This window comes from Ictidomys tridecemlineatus, chromosome 1 (assembly GCF_052094955.1).
Source record: "Ictidomys tridecemlineatus isolate mIctTri1 chromosome 1, mIctTri1.hap1, whole genome shotgun sequence".
In the NCBI taxonomy this organism is placed as follows: Eukaryota; Metazoa; Chordata; class Mammalia; order Rodentia; family Sciuridae; genus Ictidomys; species Ictidomys tridecemlineatus.
In genome coordinates this window covers 205876622-205904432 of record NC_135477.1, presented here as the reverse complement: position 1 = coordinate 205904432, position 27811 = coordinate 205876622, and positions in this window count along the sequence as shown.

The following is a 27811-nucleotide window of genomic DNA, read 5'->3' as shown; positions in this document are numbered from 1 at the left end:
CTGTTCCTAAAGGAAAAAGGAACAAAACTGTGTTTACCTTTTAGTCTGTTACAATTTCTTTTATTTTTAACAACTGCAAAAGAATGGAATGTTTGAAAGAAGATGGAGATCAATTCTCCAGTCTTCACTAGAATTCTCAGCTGCCTGTTGTGTTTCTGTCCAGATGAATTTCTACATCAAAAGGACTAAGCAGAAGAGAGAGGTGGTGGGAGGGAAGGAAAGGGAGGGAGGGAAAGCTATAGCTTAAATATCAAATAACTAAATACAGTTCAGATTCAAATACTTGTCTCAACTTATAACAGATTTAAGTGTTATTTAATTTTTCCAAGCCACAGGTGGTGGTTATTGATTAACCTCTGAATGAGAACCAAATTGTTAATTTCAAAAAGCAGATTGTAGATATTAAGAAATCATACAGGTCAGTCAGGCACAGTTGTCTCATACACCTGTAATCTTAGCTACTAGAGAAGCTAACATGGAAAGAATGAAAGTTTGAGGCCTGGCTGAGTAACTGAAGGAGATTCTGTCTCAGAATGATAACAAAGGCTGGGGATGTATCTCTGTTCTAAAGCTATTCAGCTTCAATTCCCAGTACTGAAGAAGATAAAAGAAAATGTAAACAAAGTGACAGTTCCTGAGACATAATACGACTAATAACTCTTTTAAAATTATATTTATTCTTACATGATTGGTACTATTATGCTAAAAACATAACTCCAATGAAGGACAAATGCATGACTGTGGCCCTTTAAACATCTCCCTAATGTAAGAGGATTTTTCACATTCTTGTACCAGATCCACTATATATTTATTTTCTTTATGAGAAAGGGTCTTACTAAATTTCTCAGGTTGTCCTAGAACTTGAAATTATTCCATCTCAGTCTCCTGAGTGGATGGGATTACATGCATGGTGCACTGTTGCCTCGCTATCGGATTCACTTTAAAATTGTCAGAACTACATATATTTAGCATTTTACAGGATTACAGTCTACGGTGATTAATTATCCTTTTACTTTCAATGTCATAAACTCTGCATTAGTATTAACTTAAGCATATACAGAGTGCTTACCTTTTGCCAGATGTTATGAAAATAGCTATAAGTATGTCATATTTCTTCTCAAATGTGGAATTTTTTGAAAAAAAAACCCATTACTTTAATGTAGAATAGGAATTATTAGGGACTGGGAAGGCGTCAAGAGAAGTAGAAGAAGAGTGGATGGATGTGACCATTACACTCCATATTTATATATGGAAATATAACATTAATCCCTCCCCAATATGTACTGTTTAATATGTGCCAATAAGTAAATCAATTTTAAAGGCATTACATAAGCAAAGATGAATAAAATCCATTATTCCCTCTCCTTTAGGAGCAGGCACAAAATTCTGCAACCCTAGAGCACCACCTAGAAAGAGAACAGGGTTAGGGAATAATTCCCCAGCTTGAAAAGCCTTCAGGAGACCAGATTCCAATCTAGTTTCCTGGGGCTGATGAGCAGAATTCTTAAAAGCACAGAAATGACTACCACAAGGATAGGATTGGAGACTTCGGTCTAAGCACCTGTCTGGTATTGGCAGCCCCAAGCTGCTGCAGATGAGGTTCTTGTCCCAGTAGATTAGGATATATAAAAGAACAGAAGGGAAGAAGAACCTGATGAAGGCCATATGTGCCCCCAGAGGCTTTCCCACAGCCTGCTCCTGCTTTCTTTGTCTCTGAAACCCATTTCTGTTTCTGATCCACTGTCTTGTGCTGCTGTCCCCACTCAGGAGCCCTGCAGATTCACACCTTCCTGGGTTGGGTTGGAAAGGCACAGGGTGGAGTGGTGCCCAGATCTTGAGCCTGGAATATGCCTTGGCACAGAGACAGTTTCCTTTCTGTGCCTTTCCTTTCTAGACATTTAAGAAGTTTCGCAAATTCAATCAACATTATTTGGTCTATTATAATGTATATAATAATATTTGTCTTAATTTGTTTTATGGATTGTGAGGAAATATTTCTCAATGGCATTCTATCCCCTATTCTAATAAAGAAAAAAATAAGTAATCATTTCATAAATTTATTCAGTTAGTTGTTAAGTAGGAGAGCAAAACCCTCAGTGATTGGGGCAACAGAAGACCCTTTTATGTTCATTTGCCTCTAGGTTCTGACCTGACTTTTGCCTTTCTATTCCCTGTTACCATCACTAGCTTCTTCCTTGGGCCCTGGCTACAATTCTATCCCTATCTTTCAGAATCCCTTAAGTGAGTTCACACCACACCTATCATTGAAAGTACATAATTTGTTATGGAAAATTGAGATTTCCTCATTCATCTTGTTTTATTTTTTAGAGTGAAAAACTAGAGGGCCATTATGAAAGGCAGAGGTTGGAACATGACAAAAGAGCTCCTCTCAAAAATGAAGAAACTTACTTTCATGCTGAGGATCCAAGGTGGCTGCATCCCTGCTCTATGTATGCCCTGTCCAGTCACCTGCCATTTGCCACTGTGGAGCTCTGGACTGTTCTGATGCTGAATGCCCTTAACTGCCCATGCCCTGCTAAATAGAGAACAAGGACTTTGCCCCTTTCAGCAAAAAATAGCTTGGAGATGTCATTGCCCACTTTTCATAGAAATAGAGGCTAGAAATTGACAATGGGGAAATGTAACAGGGGTTCATTTGATGCTTTCACTATATCCCTTGGGGCTTTGAAACTTACATTTTTTTTTTGTCCAACCTTTTTCTCCCTGATCTTCTTCGTAATCTTTTTCCTATCCTTTTTTCCCTGATCTTCACCTTCATGATCTCTTATCCCTAATCTCATTTTTTCTGAATCACCTCTATAAAAGCTCCCTGATCCTGCTGATGGGCAGAATCACAGCCTTTGGGACAGGAGACCCCTGTGTTTCTCCTTTGCTAGCAAAGCAATAAACCTTCTTTTCTCTTTTTATCAATAAAAAAAAGGGACTTAATTTTGATTTTTCAATTGAATGCATTTGGATAAATGGACTCTACTCTTTTCCTGCCATTAGATGTGAAAAGACAAAGACTCTTGATCTTCAATTCCTCTTTACTGTTCTAGGTTTATTAAAAGGTGTTTTAAAAAATAGAGAAAGATATCTAAAGCCAAAGATAAAGTAGGAGATAGTGATAAATCACAAAGGGTATCATTTAATCACTAAAGGCAACTGAAATTAAAATGATGTTGCTGAGACATAAGTTTTCATTGCCTAAAATAAAACTTTATTTCCCAGTGCCATCAAAACCCCCAAGTATATCCAAATATTTGAAAGGGCAGATGTTGGAGCACCAGGGTACCAATGACTAGTGTTTCTAACTGATCCAAAGCAGAAATCAAGAGCTCAGAGTTTTGTTTATACTACCCTGCCTAATGGCACATAGAAATCACAGCTCTTCATACCTCATGAAGCAAAGATCTTCTCTTCCCTTTTCTATAATGGCAGGTGGTGTGCTGCAGCTGCAAACACCAGGATCTGGTTTGTGAAAAGAAAATAGAAAAGACTTTGCCCTGTAGGCCCAGGTCATGTTGGCTGTGGTTTTTAACCTATTAGCACTGTGTGGTGTGGTTCCTTTCTGTGGGCTTCACCCAAGGGCTGGTTAGAACTGCACTTCCACCTACGGAATCAAAATCTCTTTTTAAAGTATGGGCTGGTGATTCCTTTTTGCATTAGAGTTTGAGGTGCACTTTGCAAATTGGGTCCTGGGAGTTTGGAAACTGTCTGAGGAAAAATAAATATATGGAGAGTTCAACAGCTCAGATTGCTGAATCCAAAAGGATGACAATAGACAAACAGTTACACTTGTATGTGCCCCTCCTTCCCTGGTAACCTTGGGGCAGGGAGAGGGCGGCAGCGGAGGTGGCCTGGACATTTAGCTCTTAGTCAGTTGGGCACATCTCTTTGGATGATTGCTGCCAGTTTCATAGGGCAGATGTGGGGCCAAGAGAAATGTTCAGGGCTATAAAGGGTGTGAGAGGGAGATGCTGGAGTAACAGGAGGCTTATCTCAGCTCTGTTTGTCTGCAGATGTGCTGGGCTTTGGCTAGGGCTCAGGGCTGGCTCTGATGCCTTCTAACTCTTGGGCACAAACAGTGTGTTTTGTTCTCTTTTTTCTATTTTTTTTAGACTTTCTCTGAGGGTCTCTTGACATCTCTTTATCTTTAGACCTTCTTCTTTGTTGGGGCCCCATCTTAGGTCTGGATAATGGGCTTGAAACTGGAATTGTAACATATCTTGGAGTAGCACAGCCTGGCTAAATCTGCATATGTGTATTCCTGCCTTTTGTTCCTATAAATTGCAACACTAGTGTAAGATTAGAGAAGAAAGACTAGCTGCCTTCTCAGTTTGGGTCAAACTACAATTAAATTCATTTTTTCTTTTTATATTGTTTTTTTCTTATTTCAGATGCAAAAGCCAAATCCACTCCATCTGTACACCAGCAAGACCTCTGCCCTGGGGTGCCAGGAACTGGGAGGTTGAGACAGGAAAATAACAAATTCAGGACCAATATGAAGTGAGATTCCATCTCAAAAGCATAAACAAAATGATGATGACTGAAGAAAAAAACACAAAATTTTAGAAAAATAAACTCTACTCAGTTATAATTTAGCAACTTGCCATCAAAGACAATACAAACTCCCAGTGTAAGAATTGTTCTGGAAAATCCACATTTACAAGACCAGGATTCTCATCCTGGCTGGACACTAGAAACATTCAAAAGAACTGATGGTATCTGGGCCCTGACCCACTAAAAATTGGTCTGAGGAGGCCAATATACAATTCAGGTTGAAAACACCTGCCATATACTCCATCTGTTGATTGCAGTAGAATTTATAGGGGCAAAAATTTGTCCTGTTTTGCAAAGCACTGCATGTGCAACTTGTCCTTCCAGGGCTGCTTTTCTTCCTTCCTTCCTTTCTTTCTTCTTTCTTATTTTTTGTTTTTGCCATACTGGTGTTCAAACCCAGGGCCTCGTGCATGCTAGGATCCCTCTACCACTGAGCCACATCCCCAGTTCCCAGGGCTGCTTCTGACCAGCTTTTCACTGAGAGAGGACAGGAAGTTCATTTGCTTACCTTCATCTCTCCTTCCACTTCTACTTTCAACACCACCTGCTGAAACTCCCCATTGTATTGTCAGCTCTTTTTTATTTTATTTTTTTAAAGAGAGAGAGAAAGAGAGAGAGAGAGAGAGAGAGAGAGAGAGAGAGAGAGAGAGAGAGAGAGATTAAGAGAATTTTTTAAATATTTATTTTTCAGTGTTCGATGGACACAATATCTTTATTTTATTTATTATGTGGTTCTGAGGATCGAACCCAGTGCCCTGTGCATGCCAGGTGAGCATGATACTGCTTGAGCCACATCCCCAGCCCCCCCTTTTTAAAATTATAATTTTTTAGTTTTACATGGGCACAGTATCTTTACTTTGTTTATTTACTTTTATGTGGTGCTGAGGATCAAACCCAGTGTTTTTTAAAATTTTCTTCCTTTTATGGCTCTATATCCTTGTGAGTTTGGGAAAAACAGCACATTCTATTTTATGGAACTGTCTTTATATTTTTGCATAAAAACAACCTTTCTTTCTCTTGTTGACAATCAGAATTATCTTTGATAATATATAATCAATTTCTCAGTTTACCAGGGATACATGTAGTGAAGTAAACCTCAGAGATGGATGTTTAGGATTATGTTATGACCCTAGAAGCAGTTGATAAGAGACATTTGGAAGAAATTCACCGACAATGTGATCATCTTGTATAAATGATTCTTTCCTCCCCTATTTCATGTAAGAATGTCATTAGATTTAGTTAGCAATCTGTTAAATAGACTTCCTTGTCAAACCCAAGACTGAGAACTGTTTTTTAGTCATTTTTACAGAAATTTGTACATAAACTGCCTTGCATTTGAGATGGGTTCATCAAATATTTAACTGAATTACTCATATTAATCAAACTGTAGATGAGGAGACACCCAAACCCTAAATTAACTATAAACCTAAATAGCATCCAGATTCTTAAAGCTATCCAAAAATAGAGTAACATGAGTGTATTATCAAAAGGTAAATTTAACTTCCACAAAGTCTGCCCTTAGGGTGAGCACCATACATGACATCCTAGGGGACTTTCTCCAGGAGACTTCCCCATTCCTGCACTATTGGTCAAAGTAGAAGGAGAGCAAGTTTGGATAAGTTTAGTATGTTATGTACCACAGACCTGAATGAGAGACCGACCTAAGCAAAACCTTACCTAAATAGACCTGGGGAAGAAAAACAATGGCTTTCCTAAATTCAGAACTTTTTAGGAAACAGGTGCTATATTGAGTTCTTTATAAATAGCAAGCCTCACTTTTACCCACCACTTGGAGATGAAGACAGTTGACAAAACTGAGGGGTAGAACTTTAAGTAACTTCCCCGAGGTCTCCCAGCTCAGGAGTGGCAGTGCTGGGATTTGAACTCAGGCTATCTGGCTCCAGACTCATTATCTCTCCACTATGCTACCTCTCCAAATATATTATTAAACTTTCTTTCTCTTATGTAATAAATTAAGACTTTTCCTATTTTTTTCCACTGCCACCTAGAACTCATTTGTCTTGTATTCCATTCCTAGCTCATTGGACAAACTTATTCATAAAACCCATTCTTAAAAACTACACTCTGTTGACAAGAATCCTAAAGAACAAGAAATAAATCAAGTATCAATAAATATATGGATTCAAACTGAAAAGCTTCTTCTCAGAAACAGAAACAATGAGGTGAAGAAAGAGCCTACAGAATGGAAGCAAATTTTTACTATATGCACATCAGAGAAAGCACTAATGTCCAGGATATGTAAAGAACCCCAAAAACTTAACACTGAAAAACCAAATAACCCAATCAATAAATGGGCTAAGGAACTGAACAGACACTTCTCAGAAGATATACAATTGACCAACAAATATATGAAAGAATGTTTAACTTTTTTAGTAATTAGAGAAATGAGAATCAAAACTACTCTAAGATTTCATCTCACTTCAGTCAGTAATATTAAGTGTTGTCAAGAATATGGAAGGAAAGGCATACTCATACATTGCTGTTGGGACTGCGAATTGGTGGAGATTCCTTAGAAAACATGGAATGGAACCACCATTTGACCCAGCTATCTCACTCCTCAGTTTATACCTAAAGAACTTAAAAACAGCATACTACAAAAACACAGCCACATCAAATTTATAGCCGCACAATTCATAATAGCTAAACTGAAGAACCAATCTAGATTCCCTCTATAGATTAATGGATAAAAAAATGTGGTATATATACACAATGGAATATTATTCAGCAATAAAAGAGAATAAAATCATGGCATTTTCAGATAAATGGATGGAGTTGTAGAATTGTGTTAAATGAAGTAAGTCACTCTCAGAAAACTAAAGACCAAGGTTTTCCCTGATAAGTGAATGCTGATTCATAATGGGTACATCATGGGTGGAATGGATGAACTTTGCATAGAGCAAAAGGGAGTGTGGGGAAGGGAGGGGTCATGAAGATAGAAAAGATGGTAAAATGAGTTGGACATCATTACCCAGGTACACGTATAATGACATTAATAGTGTGACCTTACTTTTGCACAACCAGAGAAATGAAAAATTGTTCTCCATTTGTGTACTATGAATCAAAATGTTCTCATGTATAAATTCTGCTCTCATGTATAAATAATTATAATAAATAAATTAATTATCAACTCTAAACAGGAAGTGTGAATCAGGCGGCATAGTGATACCAGCTTTCAAACTATACTACAGAGCAATAGTAACAGAAACAGCATGGTACTGGTACCAAAACAGGCTGGTGGACAAATGGTACAGAATAGAGGACACAGAGACTAATCCACAAAGTTTCAACTATCTTGTATTTGATAAAGTGGCTAAAAGCATGCAATGGAGGAAGGATAGCATCTTCTACAAATGGTGCTGGGAAAACTGGAAATCCATATGCAAGAAAATGAAACTGAATCCCCTTCTCTCGCCATGAAAAAAAATTAACTCAAAATGGATCAAGGAGCTTGATATCAAATCAGAGACTCTGCATCTGGTAGAAGAAAAAGTTGGCTCAGATCTACATATTGGGGGGTCGGGCTCCAAATTCCTTAATAGGACATCGATAGCACAAGAGTTAATAACAAGAATCGACAAATGGGACTTACTTAAACTAAAAAGTTTTTTTCTCAGCAAGAGAAACAATAAGAGAGGTAAATAGGGAGCCTACATCATGGGAACAAATTTTTACTCCTCACACTTCAGATAGAGCCCTAATATCCAGAGTATACAAAGAACTCAAAAAATTAAACAATAAGATAACAAATAACCCAATCAACAAATGGGCCAAGGACCTGAACAAACACTTCTCAGAGGAGGACATACAGTCAATCAACAAGTACATGAAAAAATGCTCACTATCTCTAGCAGTCAGAAAAATGCAAATCAAAACCACCCTAAGGAAAAAAAAAACACCCTAAGATACTGTCTCACTCTAGTAAGATTGGCAGCCATTATGAAGTCAAACAACAAGTGCTGGTGAGGATGTGGGGAAAAGGGTACTCTTGTACATTGCTGGTGGAACTGCAAATTGGTGCAGCCAATTTGGAAAGCAGTATGTAGATTCCTGGGAAAGCTGGGAATGAAACCACGATTTGACCCAGCTATTGCACTTCTCGGACTATTCCCTGAAGACCTTAATAGAGCGTACTACAGAGATACTGCCACATCGATGTTCATAGCAGCACCATTCACAATAGCTAGACTGTGGAACCAACCCAGATGCCCTTCAATAGATGAATGGATAAAAAAATGTGGCATTTATACACAATGGAGTATTACACAGCACTAAAAATGACAAAATCATGGAATTTGCAGGGAAATTGATGGCATTAGAGCAGATTATGCTAAGTGAAGCTAGCCAATCCCTAAAAAACAAATGCCACATGTCTTCTTTGATATAATGAGAACAATTAAGAACAGAGCAGGGAGGAAGAGCAGGAGGAAAAGATTAACATTAAACAGAGACATGAGGTGGGAGAGAAAGGGAGAAAAAAGGGAAATTGCATGGAAATGGAAGGAGACCCTCATTGTTATACACAATTACATATAAGAGGTTGTGAGGGGAATGGGAAAAAAAAACAAGGAGAGAAATGAATTACAGTAGATGGGGTAGAGAGAGAAGATGAGAGGGGAGGGGAGGGGGGATAGTAGAGGATAGGAAAGGTAGCAGAATACAACAGTTACTAATATGGCATTACGTAAAAATGTGGATGTGTAACCGATGTGATTCTGCAATCTGTATTTGGGGTAAAAATGGGAGTTCATAACCCACTTGAATCTAATGTATGAAATATGATATGTCAAGAGCTTTGTAATGTTTTGAACAGCCAATTAAAAAAAAAGGGGGTTAAAAAAAACTACACTCTGAAATGAACATGGGAAGCCAACAATATAGACAAGCAAACTGTGAGTTCTTTGATTACTGTTGCATTAGGATTTCTATAATGTTGCCCAGTGCCAAATAGTTTTTTTTTGTTTTGTTTTATTTTATATTGGAAATTGAAATCAGGGGCACTATGCTCCTGAGCCACATGCCCTGACCTATTTTTTTTTTTTTTTAAGTTTCTGAGGGCCTTGCTAATTCGTTGAGGCTGGCATAGAACTTGCCATTCTCTTGCCTCAGCCTCCTGAGTCACTGGAATTACAGGTGTGTGCCAGCACTTCACCTTATTTGTTTATTTTTATGTGGTGCAGAGGATCAAACCCAGTGCCTCACACATGCTAGACAAGTGCTCTGCCATTGAGCTACAACCCCAGAACCTTTTTTTATGTTTTGTTTTGCTAAGTTGCTTATTGTCTCATTTAAGTTTCTGAGGCTGGTTTTGAAATTGTGATTCTCCTGCCTCAGCTTCCTGAATTGCGGAGATTATAGGCATACACCACCATACTTGGCTAACATTAAGTAATTCTGAGGATGAGAAAATTTAAAGGAATGTGTGAGCTACCCCATAATATCTGTTTTTAAGACTTAAGATTGAAGAGCTGGGATTGTGGCTCAGTTGTAGAGTGCTTGCCTGCACATGTGAGGCACTGTGTTTGATCCTCAGCACCACATAAAAATAATTAAAATAAAAGTATAATGTCCATCTACAACTAAACAACAACAATAACAATAACAAAACCTTAAGATTGAGATCATAGTTTGGAAACAAGGGAAGCAACTTGACTTTTTCCTTCCCCCAGAGGAGTCACAAGTCTGGATATAGCAAGAGATGACCTGAGTGGGAACCAGAATGTACCAGACCTGTGAGTATGAAAAGTCAGGAAAGAAGAGAGATGTTTGTCCACCAGTCTAAGTCACTAAAATACCTCCCTAAACCCTTTGGGAAAAAAGTTAGGATTCACTGCTTTAGGACAAAATAGCTTCACTCATTTAAATAGAATTTTTTAAACGAATTTTCTGTTTATCTCTGATAACTCTCCACTGAAAGGAAATGACAGAAATCTCGAAATTTAGGTCTTTATTACATGGCTGCTTCAAAAGTCATGAAATTTTAAAACAAACCTCTGTTTTCCACAAAAGTGAGTGTATCCCATGCATTGGCTCTAACACATGATTGGAGAAGTCAGGAGAGATTGTTAGCGCTTTGTAACACCATCATGACTACATGACAAAGACCAGAGTAAAGAAAGGGCTGTTGACATGGTTTGTTAGGTTTTGTTGTTACTAGAACTACTTCTTTTTCTGGTCTGTGGTCCCTCTAATTATTTGTGGTTGTTATTATTTTCTGTGGATTGTAGGGGAGAAGATGCACTAGAGAACAAATGTTCTCTCTCTATATAGTCAGTGAGTAAAATTATAGTTGATTGGATATTAAATGTCCCCCAAAAGCCCATTTTTGAAGGCTTGGTCTCCAGCTGATGGCACTGTTGGGAGGTGGTGGGGCCTACGTGGAGAAAATCAATTGGGGCCTTCCCTTGAGGGATATATAGTGACCCTGCTCCTCCCTCTTCCTTTTTCTTTGCTTTCTGGCTGCCACAAGGTAATCAGCTGTGTTCTCTATCACACCCCTCCTCCAGGATGTTCTGCCTCACCCCAGGACCAAAGTGATGGAGACAAGGGACATAAACTGAAACCTCTGAAACCATGAGCTCAAACAAATCTTTCCTTCTTTAAATTGATCTCACAGGTATTTTGTCACAGCAAAGAAATCTTCCTGGCACAGTTACCTGAGACAAGAGCACAGAAGAGACTGTGATGCCCTTGCTTTGAGCCACTCCTACTGGGCCACTTTTATTATGAATGTTGGGAGCACATCTGAAAAACGTGAAGTCCCATTGTTATTGACAATCTTGACTGTGTTGGTAATGAAGTCAAAGCCCTAGGATTTCCATTTCTTTAACATTTATATCCCAGTTATTCTCCTGGAGATAGTTTTCCATAGAGGAAGGAAACAAAGAAGTGGGAGGAAGCAGACAGAGTACTAGGGCAAAGGCAAGGAGAAGAGTGACTGTGAATACCAGACATGGTCTTTGTTTATTTCACAAGCTTGCAGCAGGCCAGGGCAGGCAGATGACATACATCCAGGAAGGTTTCCAGACCTTAAAATATTGTTTGTTTGTTTTTTTTGATTTCTTATTTTCTTGAAGGAAGTATTACATTCCTGAAAGTCCACAGATTCCACACTGCCCTCCCCTCAGGGCATCACCTCTGTTTCTCAGCCCCAGAGCATTTACATTTGGGAATCCTGCCACCTGCTGGATTTGTGAAATATGACATGCCACATTTCAAATTTATCATTTGATGGATCCAGGGAGTGAAAAATACCTCAACTGTTCTTTAAGAGCTTTTTTTTTCTTTCTTTCTTTTTTCCCTTAGGGGTAGGGATGGGCTGTGGTTGTTGGAGCAGGGGCTTGAGATAATTTCCCTGAGATGTTTATATTTTCCTAGAATAATCTTTCAGTGGATTTTATGTATTTTAAAATCATACTTATCAAAAAGCTTAAAAAATTGTTAACAACCCAAAGTAGTTATAAAATAAATAAAAGTAGTAATAAGATAAATCAGCAATGATGGTAAATATTACATTCAGTGTTTGGTATGTGCCAGGACTGTGCAGAGGACCGGTGAACATTGCTTTTTTCCACATTCACCACCACCCAATTGCTGGAGACAGGCAGATGTGAATGATGGGAATTTGAGAAAAATGTAACAATTCTATAAGGTGGTCCACTGTGGTGACCTCCATGTGTTTCCATCCTTGAAAATCAATTTCCTGCAGCTTTTCTTGTAAAGTGCTTTAATGTTATATTTCATTCATTTATTTGGAGATGGAGGTCTCACTGTGTTGCTCAGGCTGGCCCTGAACCCCTGGGCTCAAGCAATTCTCCTGCTTCAGCCTCCCAAGAAACTAGGACTATGGGCCCTCAACACTGCAAAAAAAAAAAAAAGATTTCAAATGTTTCAAAGAACTTTATTGATGCAGAAAGCTGAGAAACATTAGGTAGTAGGAATGAAAAATTCTTTTAATCTTGAATATTTTGACCATAGGATTATAGTCTTTTTTTTTAATATTTATTTTTTAGTTCTCGGTGGACACAACATCTTTGTTGGTATGTGGTGCTGAGGATCGAACCTGGGCCGCACACATGCTAGGCGAGCGCTACCGCTTGAGCCACATCCCCAGCCCGGATTATAGTCTTTTGAGATTACGTAATGCTTTGTCAGTCTTTCAAGGTATTGTAAATGATGTTCTCAATTGCTCTGTGGGCCTCCATTTAGAAAATTGTTTCAAAATTTTTACAGCACGATCAAGTTCTTCTAAGTAACACCTGTGAATATTATCTGTGGAAAATATACTTTGAACGAAGTGTGGTTGAATACAGGAAAACCCCTGGACAATGGTTCTTTCCAAGAGTGCATTGGGCTCAATGTTCATAGCATCTCAATTCAAGATAGCTAAGACTTGGAACCAACCTAGATGCCCCTCCACAGAAGAATGAGTTGAGCTTTGTACAGGGTGAAACATAAGGATTTAATTTCATTTTGCTACATATGGATTTCCAGTTTTCCCAGAACCATTTGTTGAAGAGACTATCTTTTCTCCACAAATGTTTTTGGTGACTGTGTCTAGTATGAAATAACTGTGCTCATGTGGGTTTGTTTCTGTGTCTCCTATTCTGTACCATTGGTCTACATGTCTGTTATGGTGCCAATACCATGCTGTTTTTGTTACTATGGATTTGTAGTATAGTTTAAGGTCTAATATTGTGATGCCTCCTGCTTCACTCTTCTTGCTAAGAATTGCTTTGGCTCTTCTGGGTCCCTTATTTTTACAAATGAATTTCATGGTTGCTTTTTCTACTTCTGTGAAGAATTTCATTGGGATATTAATAGGAATTGCATTAAATCTGTATAACACTTTTGGTAGTATGGTCATTTTGACTATACTAGTTCTGCCTATCCAAGAATGGGAGATCTTTCCTTCTTCTAAGGTCTTCTTCAATTTCTTTTTTAAGAGTTATATAGTTTTCGATGTAGAGGTCTTTCACCTATTTTGTTGGATTCATTCCCAAATATTTTTTTTGTGTGTGTGAGTCTATTGCAAATGGGGTAGTTTTCCTAATTTCTCCTTGAGTGGATTCATCACTGATGTATTATGGGTGTTAATTTTATATCCTCTGACTTTGCTGAATTCATTTATGAGTTTTACAGATTTTCTGGTGGAATTTTTGTGTCTTCTATATATAGAATCATGTCATTGGCAAATAGGGATAGTGAGTTCTTCTTTTCCTATTCATATCTCTTTAATTTCTTTCATCTAATTGCTCTGGCTAGTTTCCAGGACTATGTTGAAGAGAAGTGATTAAAAAAAGGCATTCTTATATAGTTCTAGTTTTATTTTTAAATATTTTTAAGAGTTGTAGTTGGACACAATATCTCTATTTTATTTATTTATTTTTATGTGGTGTTGAGGATTGAACCCAGTGCCTCACATGTGCAAGACGAGTGCTCTACCACTGAGCCACAATCCCAGCCCCTTGTTCTGTTTTTTTAGAGAAAATGTTTTCAATTTTTCTCCATTTAGAATGATGCAGGTCTTGGGTTTAGCATATATAGCTTTTACAAAGTTGAAGTATGTTCCTACTATCCCTAGTTTTTCTAGTGTTTTGAACATGAAGAAGTGCTGTATTTTGTCAAATGCTTTGTCTGCATCTATTGAAATGATCATATGATTCTTGTCTTTAAGTCTGTTGATGTGATGAATTACATTTATTGATTTCTGTATGTTGAATCCCTGAGGTGAACCCCACTTGATTGTGATGCACTATCTTTTTAATGTTTTTTCATGCAATTTGCCAGAATTTTACTGAGAATTTTTGCATGTATATCCATCAGAGATATTGGACAGAAGTTTTCTTTCCTTGATGTGCCTTTGTCTGGTTTTGGCATAGGGTGATATTAGCCTCATAAAATGAGTTTGGAGGGGTTCTTCTTTTTCTATTTCATGGGATAACTTGAGAAGTATTGGTATTAATTCTTTTTTGAAGATCTTGTAGAACTCAGTTGAGAATCCATCCGGTCCTAGGATTTTCTTGGTTGGTAGGCTTTTGATGGCATATTCTATTTCATTGCTTGAAACTGATCTGTTTAAATTGGGTATGTTCTCCTGATTCAATTTGAATAGGTTATATGTCTCCAGAAATTTGTTGATGTCTTTAAACTTTTTTATTTATTTTCTATTTCTATTAGGCCCTGAACCTACTAGAAGAAAAAGTAGGTCTAACTCTTCACCTTGTTGGCTTAGAAACTGACTTCCTTAACAGGACACTTAAAGTGTTAAGAAGAAAAATCAAGAATAAATAAATGTGATGGATTTAAACTAAAAAGCTTCTTCTCAGCAAAGGAAACAATCAATAACATGAAGAGAAAGCCCACAGAATTAAATAAAATCTTTACCACATGCACCTCAGATAGAACATAAATCACCAGGATATATAAAGAATTTAAAAAGCTTAAAATCAAAACACACACACACACACACACACACACACACACACACACACACACACACAAATAACCCAATCAACAAATGGGCTAAAGAATGGAACCAGATGATTCACAGAAGAAAAAATACAATTGATCAAAAAATATAAGAAAAAGTGTTCACCATCTCTAGCAGTTAGAGAAATGCAAATCAAAACTAAGATTTCATCTCACTCCAGTCAAAATGACAATTATTAAAAATAAAAGCAATCATAAATAATGGTGAGGATGTAGGCGAAAATGTACACTCATACATTGCTGGTGGGAATGCAAATTGGTGGAACCATAATGCAAAGCAGTATAGAGATTTCTCAGAAAACTTGAAATGGAACCACCATTTAACCCATCTATCCTACTCCTCATTATATATCCAAAGAACTTAAAATCAGTATGCTACAATAATACAGCCACATCAATGTTATAACAGCTCAATTCACAATAGCAAAACTGAGGAACAAACCTAGATGTCCTTCAACAGATGAATGGATAAAGAAAATGTGGTATATATACACAGTAGAATATTACTGAGACTTAAAGAAGAATGAAATTATGGCAGTTGCCAGTAAATGGATGGCTCTGTAGACTATCATGCTAAGGGAAATAAGCCAGTTTAAAAAACAAAACAAAAAACAAACAAACAAACAACAACAACAACAAAAAAACCAAAGGCCAAATGTTTTCTCTGATATGTGGATGCTAATTCACAATAAGGGGGTGGGGGCTAGGGAAGAACAGATGTAATTGAGGTTAGACAGAGGAGAGTGAAGGGAGAAAAGAGAATATGGGAGTAGAAATGGTCGTAGAATGAATTAGACATTATTGCCCTGTGTGCATATACAATTACACGACCAGTGTTATTCTATATTGTGTACAACCAGAAGAGGTAGGAGTTCTCCCTTAATGTATGATGTGTCAAAATGTATTCTACTGGGGCTGGGGATGTGGCTCAATCGGTAGCGCGCTCGCCTGGCATGCGTGCGGATCGGGTTCGATCCTCAGCACCATATACCAACAAAGATGTTGTGTCTGCCGAGAACTAAAAAATAAATATTAAAAAAATTCTCTCTCTCTCTCTCTCTCTCTCTCTCTCTCTCTCTCTCCTCTCTCACTCTCTCTTTAAAAAATGTGTTCTACTGTCAAGTATAGCTAATTAGAACAAATAAAGTAAAAACAGATGAATGAATAAAGAAAATGTGGAATATATATACAATGTAATATCACTCAGCCACAAAAAAGAATAAAATTATGGCATTTGACAGTAAATGGATGGCTCTGTAGAATGCTAAAGGAAATAAACCAATTCCAAAAACCAAAGGCCAAATATTGTCTCTGATATGTGGATGCTGACTCACAATAAGTGGGAGAATGAGGGAAGGGCTGGAGGTTTATTGCATTGGACAGCAAAGAATGGGGGAAAGAGAGGAGGGATGGGAATGGGAAAGACAGTAGAATGAATTAGACATAACTTTTATACATTCATATATGAACACATGACCAGTGTAACTCTACATTATGTACAATCATAGAATGAGATGTTATACTTCACATATGTATAATATGTCAAAATACATTCTACTGTCATGTATAACTAAAAAGAACAAATAAAAAATTTTAAAAAGTGCATGTGGCAACACATGACTGACTTAATTCCAATGCAAATTCCTTGAGGCAGAGACCATGTCTACTTTGTTCTTTTGTATCTGCAGTTGGCAAGTGGGTGGCACACAGTAGTATCAATATTTTTTGAAGAATAAACAAGATGCCATGAATATCCAGATGCCATGGCACATGCATGTAATTTCAATGGCTCAGGAGGCTGAGGCAGAAGGAATGTGAGTTCAAAGCCAGCCTCAGCAATTTAGCGGGGCTCTAAGTAACTCAGTGAGAAAGGGCTTTGGAGGTGATTCAATTGTTAAGCATTCCTGAGTTCAATTCCTGGTACCAAAAAAAGAATTAAACAAATGAATAAATTAGGAAGTGGTTATATCAGCCATTTCTCATGTTTGCCAACTTTAATGAAGAGTGAGTTTTCTTCATCAAATTGTTGTTCCAATTGTAAACTTATAGAAGAAAAATTTTCCTCATTTCAAAGGATGGTGGTTACTCTAACAGCCATTAATCAGAAGCCTGTCTTAGTGATTGCAACTGAACTTATTCACACATTTTTCAACCTTATTGGAACATAGAGTGTTCATAGAGTGACTGGAGGCACTGTTTAATCTGAAGATTATGTTGAGTCACCTGAGTTATGCTGCGGGGAGATTGATGGTACCAGAAAATTAAATACAGCACATTTCAAAGTTAGTGTAAGAATTGTGATAGGTTGGTATCAATAAATAATTAGAGGATGACATTTCATTTCATGGGTTTGTGTCAGCAACAAATTATAAAATGTCAACACTTTCTTATTTGTTATTGTAAAACACCAGATGTCAGATTAATAGTTACATAAAGATTTTATTCATTTTCCAAAAAAAAAATCTTAGACTTGAGTCATAAATAATAGACAATACACTTATTTTGTACAACTCAGTCCTTTTCAATAACAAAGAAATTGATGATTTCTTTAATAATTCCAGAATTCAAATTCCACTGTAAGTAGCTGAATCAGATACATTCCGTGATATTTTTGTTAGAAATATTTTCATTTCACATATGGCAGTGCACAGCACCAGATAATTTGAGCACTCATATCTGGCCCCAAGATCTAGATAATGTCAGAAACACATGGTAATCAGAGACCCAGTACTTCTTATTTAATATATTATATGACTATAGAATTTAATTCAAATATGACTGAATGATCTCTATCTTTTTATTAACATTTTTGTGTAATTTTCCAAATGCTCTAAATTTTTTTTTCACCCTTGGTTTATTTTATTTGGTTTAGCCTGACACGGTTTTATGGGACTCTTGATAATTGGGTATCATACGTAAAAATAATACAGGTGGTCTAGGACATATTTTAGAGTTACCTGTGCTCTAAATGGACAGGTGAATGGACAGAGGGGGTCCTTCTCAGCATGAGCTGTCACATCCCTTCTTTCTTTCCTCTTCCTAACACCTTTCTTTTTTTTTTTTCCCAACAGAGGGATATGGTGACCCAGTGGAGTAAGGGCTTACTAATATAAACAATCAAAACTAGCAGAGTTTGAGGGCTGGTGTTACATTCAGTGGCAGAGAGCTTCCCTCGCACATGTGCAACACAGGGTTCAATCCTCAGCACCACACAGGAAATAAATAAATACAATAAATATACTGTGTCCATGTATAACTAAAAATATATTTTTAAAAGCTATCAGAGTTTGATTTCAGTAGTTAATGACTAAAGGTATAGCTTTTACAATGTGCTTCTAGTTTATCTATGTAAAAGGCTATATAGATTAACTGAACATCATTTTCAAAAAGAAAAAAAAGGAAAAACGGGCTAGTTTGAAACCAGCCTAATGACTCCATGTGACAAATTTACCTTCATTTTTGTCTTACTGTGATTGATTTAGACTTCATCAGTATTTCTTTTCAATGAAATTTGAAGCTCCAAGACTTCTACAGACAATGAATTCTATTCAAATAATAAGTATCTTGGGATGTGCTTGGTCATTTTAAAAATTCTAAAATATCCTTATATACATGTTCTTTGTCCAAAGAATGAAGTAGGCCTGAAGATGCAACTCAGTGGAAGAGTGTTTCCTAGCATGTGCCAGACCATAGTTCAATCCTGAGTGTGGCAACAAATAAAATAAGGTAGATTTGATGGATAAATACAGCTTTTTAAAAATCATTCTATGGGCCTGGGGATATAGGTCAGTTGGTAGACTGCCTGCTTCACTTGCAAAAGGGCCTGCGTTCAATCTCCAGCACCACCAAAAGAAAAAAAAAGCAAAACTTTCTATGAATGTAAACATCATCAATTAAAACAAAAACAGGGCTGGGCTGGGGTTGTGTCTCAGCCATAGAGCACTTGCTTAGAAGGTGTGAGACACTGGGTTTGATTCTTAGCACCACATATAAGACAAAATAAAGTTTCATCAGCAACTAAAAAAATACATTAAGTTTTTTTTTAAGAAAGGAATTTGCTTACAAAATTATACTCTACATAATTTTTAAAAGAATACAGTAAAAATCCTTGGTAAGCATCTACCAGGTAATTCTTCCAGACAATTGCAGACCTGGCCCTGTAAGAATCTGTAGGTTAATAATTCAATCAGTTGCCATTATTCAGTCAATAAATACTCAGCAAATGTGTATGTGCACAGAGCTTTGATATGTTGTGAGAGACAAATATGAGTGATAATTTTAAAATTTTTATAGTTGGACAGCATGACTTTATTTTATTTATTTATTTTTATGTTGTGCTGAGGATCGAACCCAGTGCCTCACACAGGCTAGGCAAGTTCTCTGCCACTGAGCTCCAGCCCCAGCCTGAGTAATAAATTTTTGACTGTGAAGGAACTTAATCTTAATAGTAGCTGAGACCCAACATAAACAACCAAAATTACCCTAAAGGCAAAATGACACAGGAAAAGCATAAAACAGATGCAATGGGAGACAGAGGAAGAAGAAAATGACAGTTGACAAGACACAATCACAAAATAAGAGGACCAGAATGAGAAGACAACCCATTCACCCTTGGCACTGGGATTTCAGCACCACACTCAAACCAAGGGGAGGAGCTCAGAGCACCTAAGCTAAGAGCTAAGTTCTGTCTTCCACTTAAATCTCCTGCCACCTTCATCTTCAAGCTCTTGAAGAGTTTTAGGGGTAAATTAATTGAGACAAGCCATACACTTGCTAATTTCAGGTATCGTGAGTTTATAAGAAAATATTTTTATGTATTGTAATTTAATTGATGCATTTTATTTCTCATCATTTCAGCCAATATGCCTAATAGTATTTCCAGTGTACTTTAAGGAGCTGGCCAAGGACAAACAGACAGTTGTGATGTATGGAATACTAGCATTGGAGCAATACAGCCTGGCCACCAATTTGGGGGAAACAGAAAAATAAACGTTTTCTTTCTAGGGACTCCATCTCAGTTAAGTTTTTTTGGTACCCAGGGGACCAAGAAAAAGAAGCAGCAACAATGACAGACAGTTACTATAGCTGTTGATAAGCCATGAATCTCATCCAGAGTACATGCAGACATGCAGCAGGGACCAGTGTTACTAGCACACTCTTTGTTCTCTCCCCTGTTTACTCAAGTGTTTTTAATGAGATTAATCTTTTTCTGCTTAATTTCAGACACTGCTGCAAAATTCCTCTACCCTTGAAGCACAATTGCGTGTTCAAAAGGAAGATGCAGCTGGGTGTGGTGTAATCCCAGTGGCTCAGGGGTCTGAGGCAGGAGGATTGCAAGTTCAAAGCCAGCCTCAGCAAAAGTGAGGTGCTAAGCAATTCAGTGAGACCTTGTTTCTAAATAAAATACACTAGGGCTGGAAATAGGCCAAGTGCCCCTGAGTTCAGTCTCTGGTCCCCCCTCCAAAAGGAAAATGCAAATGGAATTGACAATTACCAAAATCATTAAAGCCTATAGGTCAAGATGACTAATGTTCTCTTACATAGAAGCAGCAGCAGGGATTAGCAAATAAGTATATCAAGAAATCAACTGTGTTAAAAGAAAAGAGAATCTCCTTTTGTTTCATTTTATGCTTGCATTATTTCTCATTCTATTTTCCCTAAGAGGCTCAAGAACTCTCTTATCATTTTTCCAATGGTGTGTGCATTCTGTGGCAGAATATCAGGACTAAATTCACTTTCTTTCCTTTTTAAATTTATTTTTAGTTGTTGATAGACCTTTGTTTTATTTATTTATATGTGGTGCTGAAAACTGAACTCAGTGCCTCACACATGCCAGACAAGTTGACTACCACTGATCCCCAGCCCCTGAGATCATTTTATTATATGTGTAATACTAAGTAGAATGTCAACTGTATCAATTTATTAAAGGGGAAGTTTTCTGCTTTAAAGTACAAAATTAAATTCAACAAAACATACACAAAGCACAAGATAAGCATTGGGAATTCAGGACCCTTCGAAAGTTTTCCCACTTCTCAAGCACTAACAATTTATTCTCCTTAGCAAGCAGGCTGATCTCTTCCCCAAGCTAGTAAGAAAGTGGTATATTTCATCTGTAGGTAACTCATTTGCAACAAAGATAGCTCACTCATTTCTATTGCAGCTTAACTTGCCACTAACATAGACACAGACATACCATTCTTTACAAGTGTTGCTTCCTTGGAAGGCTCTTAGACAATTGAATTGTTTCTTCCATGAATTACATTATAATTTTATCAATGAGTTCAATGATCATTTTTGAAATGACAACAATTGGAGATTTTAATTTTTAAATTTTATCTCTCTATTTATTTATTTGCAGTACTGAGAATTGAACCTAGGGCCTTACACTTGCTTGCTAGGCAAGCACTGTATCACTGAGCTATACTCACAGCCCTATTTTTTAAAATTTTTGACTTTTAAAATGCTCTTGCATTTCTCAGAAAAATTGGAATGGGAACTAGCATTTGGCCCTGTTATCCCACTCCATGCTATATACCCAAAGGACTAAAAATCAGCATTATACAATGACACAGCCACATCAATGTTTATAGTAGCTCAGTTTATAACAGGCTATGGAACCAACCTATCCTTCAAAAGATGAATGGATAAAGGAAATGTAGTATACATACACAATGGAATATTCTCAGAAGAATGAAATTATGGTAAATGGATGGCTCTGTAGACTATCATGCTAAGTAAAATAAAGCCAGTTCTAAAAAGTCAGATTTTCTCTCTGATCTGCAGATCTAACAATGGGAGCAGCTATGGAAGTTCAGTGGATTATACTAAGGAGAATGAAAGGAAAGGAGGATAAGAATAGAAAAGAAAATAGAATGAATTGGACATGACTTTCCTAGGTGCATAAATAAATACATGACCAGTGAAACTCCATATCATGTATAACCCACAAAAATGGGATTCTGATTAGTATAAGATGTACTCCATGTTAGTAAAATATGTCAAAATACATCTACCATCATGTATATCTAAAAGAACAAGTTTTAAAAAGAGGAGACAAAATAAAAAAGTAAAATGCTATTGCATTAAGTTGCATACTTACTTAGAGGTGATTATATATGTGTATGCAATTTTCTGGTTACTAAGAAGTACATAAAAAAAGCTGGCACCATGGCATCTGCCTGTAATCTCCGTAAGTTGAGAGGCTGAGACAAGAGGATTATAAGTTTGAGGCCAGTCTTAGCACCTTGATAAGCCCCTGTTTCAAAACAAAACATTTTTAAAAAGGGGCTAAGAATGAAGCTTAGTGGTAAAGCACCCCTGGGTTCAATTCCCAATACTGGGTTGGGGGCACAGAAATAAAAGAAATACTCAAAACAAAAAAAAAATGTAAATAATAATATTTTTTTCCCTTCAACAGCCCAAAATCTAATTATAGAAAGCCAGACATTCAGACTTTAAGCAGTTGATAAACAAGGCAGAAGAAATGATTGAGTGTAGACAATTTACCACACTCACTTAATGGCTTAAAACAGCATGAATGTATTCTCTTAAAGCTCAGAAGGTTAGGGCTGGGGTTGTCACTCAATGGTAGAGCGCTCACCTAGCATGTCCAAGGCCCTGGGTTCAAGCCTCAGCACCACAAAAAAATAAATAAATAAAATAAAAAGGTATTGTGTCCAACTACAACTAAAAAATAAATATTAAAAAAAAAGTTAAGGAGGTTAGACTGTGAGCTGTCAGGCCTGGTCGATATGCTGTGTGCAACCCCAGTTCCCCTGTCCCACCCAGAATGCCCAGATGAGGCCAAGTGGGTCTGAAAGCCATCAAGAAAAGCTCATCCAAGGTCCTGTCTAGCTCCTAGGCACCATGTCGAACATGATCTGGGTGAGAACCAAAGCCTTCTCTCCCTGGTTGGCAAGAGGAAGTGCAGGGAGAACGTGCCCAAGGGGTCTTTGAAGATACTTTGGGACTGGCTGTACTTGCACTGCTACAAGCCCTGCCCCTCAATTCAGAAGCTGAGCTTTCTGGACAGACCAACCTCTCAGTGCTGCACATATATGTCTGGCTCATCAACCTCTGGTGGTGGCTTCCCCAGACACGCTTTGGCAGGATATCAAAGTCCCTAATCAGTTTAACATTTCCTGTCATGGTGCTAAGCCCTGGAAAGTGGCCCTGCCAGGTGGCAATAGCTGCTTACTGTAACAGTGCTGACAGTATCACTACCAGGCCCATCAGTGTGCTCTTTGTCTGTGTGCTCCATGCTGCTCCACACAGGCCATTGAGGAAAGCCAGCAGCCTTCTTCCAACAGAGAGAACACCTCTCCTGCTGACCTCTAGTAGTACACCTGACCAGGGCTGAGGCTGGGAACCCCACAGGTGGACTCATCAACACACCACAGTTGATAAACTAGGCAGAAGAAATGATTGAGTGCAGACAATACCCTCACAGGTAAAAATTAGAGTCAATTGAAAGAACTAGGGCTTCATCAGGAGCAGCAGGACCTGGCACCTTAGATTCTACACATTTCCATCACTTTAGTTTTTGAGAACCCCAAGAAGGCATCAGCCAACAGGGGTGCTCAAGGCTCAAGCCAGCTGTTCTGGGTTCCTGGTTCACTTCCCTTCTATACAGAGGGTCTTCTATAGATCACTGCCAAGCATCAGGACCATCTTCTCTGTCCAGAGGTCTTTCACAGGATGGTGTCAGCTGGCATCATTGCATTGTGACACGGACTGCTCTGCTAACTCTGCCAAGTCTCCAGGCCTCCTCAGTAAAGAGAAAAAAGATCCAAAGAAACAAAAGGCCTCAGGCTGGTGTTGTGGCTCAGGGTAGAACACTTGTCTAGCATGTGTGAGGCACTGGGTTCAATTCTGGACACCACATATAAATTAAAAAAAATAAAGGTCCAAACACCAAAAAACACCAATCTTTTAAAAAAGAAAAGAAAAGAACCACTAACTCTAATCAGAGGCAAACAGAAAAAGGGAATACAGAGAAATCTGGCGAGGACACTATTCAATCCCCTGTATTCATCAATACCTTTCTAATCAATGAGGTGGTATTGTAAAGGTAAAATTTCCAAGCTGATTCTAAGTCGCAGAGCCTGAGTTAAAGTGTAAAAGACCAGGCATCCTAAAGTTTCCAAAGTGCAGAGATTGGGTTAAAAAGTAAAAGACTAGGTATTGTTAGAGTCCCTCTGCTACCCCCAAAACCTGTAATCCCTGCAGCTGTTAGGACAATACTGGAACTGCCCAGTAAATATTTCCACTGACTTTCTGGTTGTTTAATAGCTAAGGGTTCTGAGTTGCTTGCAACGTAGGCATTGCAGGACCTAAACCAATCAGTTTGAATGTATACCCCACCTAGGAGCACCAATCACTCCTGCCCTGATTGTTCCCACCAATGTATGCACTAATCCTGACTCAGGGTTGTTGTTCAATTTTCCCACGCCTCATGATGATTTGTTCTGATGTATGCAAAGCCCCCCACCCTCTCCAAAAAGTGTACTTAAGCTCCACTTGAACTCTGCTCTGGGCTCTGGGCTGCTCTCCCTTCTTGAGTGAGCACAGAGTCCCAGTGCGCTGGAATGGATCCCCAATAAATCCCCTTTTGCCATTTGCATGGAGTCAGTCTCTTGGGTGGTCTCTCCCTCCGACATTTCGCCGGACCCTTACAGTATCATGGAGGGAAGGCAGGGCCACTCTGCCTTCCTAGACCATCTCTCAGCACATTAAGGGATGGCCAGCCACAAGCCCTCAGGCAACAACAGGAAGCCCAGGTCAAAATGCCTCAAAGAAGGCTCACAAGAACCCCCTCCCTTTCCTCAAACAGAGGCCTGCCTCAGGGGCATAACACAAGGGCTACAAGGGGAGATGCCAGCTTCTGTAATCCATAGCCCAAAGTCCCTGACACACAGCAAGTGATGAGGAGTTTCCAACCATTCAAAATAGCTCCACACAGAAACTTCTGTGGGTCCTGAGGGATATAGGCTGCTGATAAGTAGAGATGGCTGAGAAGCTGATTCTCTTTCTCAGGACAAGTACAACAAAGGTTTGGTTATAAATGGCCAGAAAGCATATTTGAAAAGACAGGGCTATTGATCAGGAAATAATGCTCTGGTGGAAGTAGCACTCTTTTCAATGAGTAATTAAGATGGTATCACTTGATAGCTACTCCAGGCATCATCCCTCTTTCTGCTCAGTGTCATTAATCTGGTGTCCTGGCAACAGGCTGGCCTTGGGTTTTCCCTCTGGACCTTTCTTGTGCTAATGTTTTAATCTCCTGCCTCTGCACAGGTGTGTACAACCTTGCAGTTTTTGTTCCCTTAGCAGCAGCTGCAGCAGAAGCATTGGGGAACTTGCTAGAATCTCAGAATCTCAGAATCTCAGACCCCACCACAGCATCAGAATCTTTCATTCCTTCTAGTGGAAGTAGATCTAATCCTCAACAGTGTAATAGGGAGAAATTCATCACAATGTAAGTGAGTCTCCTGACACCGCTTATCCAATTGAACCTTAAAGTCCTGTTCATCCAGAACTCCGAAGTCTATAGACAGTATGTAACTTCCATCTGATGTTTACACTTTTCGTCAGTAATAATATCACCTCTGTCCAAAAGCTGGCCCATTGTCTGAGCCAACAGTTATTGGGACACTAAATGTGGGAATAATTTTCCAGAGAAGCATCCTAGTATCTCCCTAGCCTTTTCAATGCAGGTGGGAAAGGCTTCCACCCAGTTAGAGTATGAACACACAAAAACCAAAAGTTATTTATAGCCCCCTGAGCATTTAGTTCAGTGAAGTTTACTTCCAAGTCTTCAAAAGATGCTCCTCCTATAGTTTGGATTTCTGTTGGGAGCTCTGGCCCCTGACAAGGATTGTTGTGAGCACAAACCTCACATTGTTTGCAGATCATCCAGGTGTTGCTTGTGAGCCAGGGGACATAGAAATGTCAACTCAGAACTGTCTCAAGTGCTGTATGTGAAGCCACGTTTAAAGATAGGTATATAGTGTAGTTAGTAAATCGGGTCTAATAAGCAGTAAAATAAAAAATTAAGGCAATGTTGAGAATGGAGCCCAGGGAAGCAGAGCAGCAGTTGGGGAAATTGAAATGTTAACATTCCAAAGGCCCAGAGCCCACTCTAAAGAAATGTTAAAGAAGAAGCTCCCAGCCAACTGGGAAGTGCTAATCAAAGGCAGCCCCAGGCTTTTCCTGCTCAGATTACTCCTCTGGCCTATCTACCCCTCACCTTTAGTCTTCTCACCTACATTCTATCACTTCAAGACAACAGAACAAAGGACAGAAATGTGGGAAAGATGAAAGAAGACCTTAGCTATAATCCCTTCCACAGATTCCACCTCTTGGGTACCCTTCTTCCTCCAGGTAGAAGTCTTTTCTGCTGTCCTTAATAAAGTTTCTACTTTCCACTCTAAACTTGCCTGGGTGTGCTTCTCTGGTGTTATACTTCAGCATTGCGGAAGCAAGGACTCATCAGCAGTAACATAGGTCCAACATGTTTTCCTGCGAAACTGTCTGATAAAGGCTGGGGCTAGAATCTCCGGGATGGCTATTCCAGCCATCAGAAAATCTCCACCATCCACCTAGAAGAAAAGTTTCTTTTTCAGTCTTAAATCACTTATTTTCATGTTGGGAGTATGTTGGCTCCTATTCTGTTAGCTAGTCAGCCAGACAGAAGGGCAGCATTTAAACATGGGACTGGATTTTCTTCCCGTTTCTTACAGATAGGTAACCTGGCCTCTCTGTCAACTCTCTGGGTTTAGAGTTCTGAGGACCTTGACATGGATACGTGGATTTTCACATAACATGTCCTGATATTTGACCATTTTTTCATTGGCCAACCAATAGTGTCCTTTATATTCTAACAATGTCAAATTGAATGAGGTACTCTGACAACCAGCTCTTGTCCCATGGCCACTTTATCAGCTTCCAATACCAGAAGAGCTGTGGCTACAAGGGCCCGTAAACCAGGTGGCCAGTCCTCTGCTACAGAGTCCAGCTGTTTAGACAATTAGGCCACTGGAAGGTTCCATGTCCCCAGCATCTGAGTCAAAACTCCCATAGCCACTCCAGACCTATTATGGACATACAGAAAGAAAGGCTTTGTGAGGTCAGGGAGCCCTAATCCAGGTGCACCGGTGAGTGCTTGTTTAATATCTTCAAAGGCCTTTTGCTTAGTTGGCCCCCATATTAGAGGATCCCATTCTCCACTCTTTGTGGCTTCATAGAGGGGTTTTGTCTTAACTGAAAGATGGGGATCCATATATGACTGAACTCAGTAGCCCCCAAGAATTCTCTAGTCTGATGGCAGGTTGAAGGGACTGGAATTGAGCAGATCTCCTGTTTCTTTTGAGGCCCAGTGGTTGTTCTGTTCTGTTGCTGAGTCAGATGGTGACTAAGGTATTTGACTTTTTCTTGATAGATGTGGACTTTTACATTAGAGTCCAGTGATCTCACAAAGATGGTGTACTCAAGCACCTGGGAGGAACTGTCATTTATGGAAGGGAGGCATATATAGAGCCTCTGGTGCTTTAAGATGCAGAAATTTTGTTGTTGTTGTTATTTCCCAGTGCAGGATCTTGGCTGCTAGGATTCTCCAACTCTTAAATCTAATGTAAATCATAACAGAGACTGATGATCTGGCACATCATTTGTGTAAAAGCCACTTATGTCAATCTCGTCATGGGCTGTCTGCCAAGGATGGAGGGCAGTGGTGTGGTCC